Genomic DNA, 1532 nt, shown 5'->3' on the forward strand with positions numbered 1-1532 from the left:
AGGGTGGGCCTGCGACCTTGCAGGGAGAGACAGGGGAGGGCTTCTCAGAAAAAAGGAGCCTCCCATTCAGAGGAAAGTGGGAACAGCAGACCCACTGTGGGGAGAAGGTTGGGTTTGTTTTTTATAGCTACCGCGTGAGTGCTTGCCACACGCACATCGAACTCAGGCGAAATAACACAACACAGAACAAGCACTCACAAAGGAAGCTCCTCCTACTCCCTGGCTACTGAGCTGCCCCTCCAAGGCATAGCAGAGCCACTTGTGTGAGTCCTGCGTCCTACGGGGAGGCCTGAGGGTTCAGCCCCATGCCCCACACCGGTGAGTCCTCCGTCTGTGTGGACACAGTCATCATCTGAGACCCCTTCAGATGCCACCGATGCCGCCGTGCTTTCTGGTCACACCTTCTGTTCCCTCACCCTTCCTACGTCTTCCCTGTTGCTTGGGCCCATCCGGCCCCACACCCTGCCCCTCCAGCTTACAGTCCATGTGCGTTACCTCAATCCTGCTCTTGCCCATTTCCTGACTTCGCTCTTCCCACGGAGAAGGGCTCCCTGCTAGAGCCTCCACCCTGGATGGATGCAACTCTCTGTTCTTTGAACTTGTACCTGGCTGCTGAGTGAGTGCCTCCAAAGAACATCACAGCCCCCGCCCCCGGCAGACTGATGGCGCCAAGAATGGCCCCCCAGTGGACCCTCGCCATGCCTGGCCCCCCCCTTGCTGCTGCTGGCTCTGTCTCCTGGCTGAATATGGCAAGACTTCCCCACTCTCAGACCCTGCCCTCTCTCTTCCCCTGTGCTCTGCTCGCGGATGTCCTCGCCTCCTGCTTCTCACGGAACAGAGGCGCCAGCAGACAACACCGCCTCCGCTTTTGTCCCCAGATCTGCAGTGCGCCTCCTGGGAACCAGGGGCTTTTCTGTGGCTTGTCCCTCTGCTGAGGATGTGCTCCTGCCTCTGTGCTGCCCCCTCCCCCCCACTCCTCCCCAGCTCAGTGCCCTTTGCTGCACACTGTCCTCCTCCACTCCTTTCCTTAATGCTCCTTCAATGGCTCCTTCTCCACTGGCTCTGGCTTCCAAACACACTCAGGTTTCTTCCAGCTTAAAATAGCCCTCCTCCGCACCCAGTGCTCCTCCAGTTACTACCCTGCGTCTCACTTCGTCTTGGTAGCCAGACTTTTCCAAAGAGCGGCCCACACTTGTGCCCACGTCCTCGCCTCCTGTGCGCCCTTCGCTCCTCTCCAGCCTGGCCTCTGTTGAGCTGGCACGCTGGCAGCTGGATATCACCAAGCCCTGGGGGGAGGGGTGGTGGTTTGGCCAACNTGACTCTGGGCTCCCCCTGCGTCCACTGCTCACTTGGTAATGGAAATCCTCTCTCTCATTGGTAAAATTGGATAATGCTAATACCCACTTAGGGAAGGTCCCAGACGATGTGGTCCAGAGTGTGGGAGCGCCAGCCTGGGTTGAACCTGGGCCCCCCATCTCCCAGCTGCTTTACCCCTGGGGGAGCTTGGTTTACTTCTGCCTCTCCGTCTCACC

This window comes from Crocuta crocuta, unplaced genomic scaffold, assembly GCF_008692635.1.
Source record: "Crocuta crocuta isolate KB4526 unplaced genomic scaffold, BGI_CrCroc_1.0 scaffold30, whole genome shotgun sequence".
In the NCBI taxonomy this organism is placed as follows: domain Eukaryota; kingdom Metazoa; phylum Chordata; class Mammalia; order Carnivora; family Hyaenidae; genus Crocuta; species Crocuta crocuta.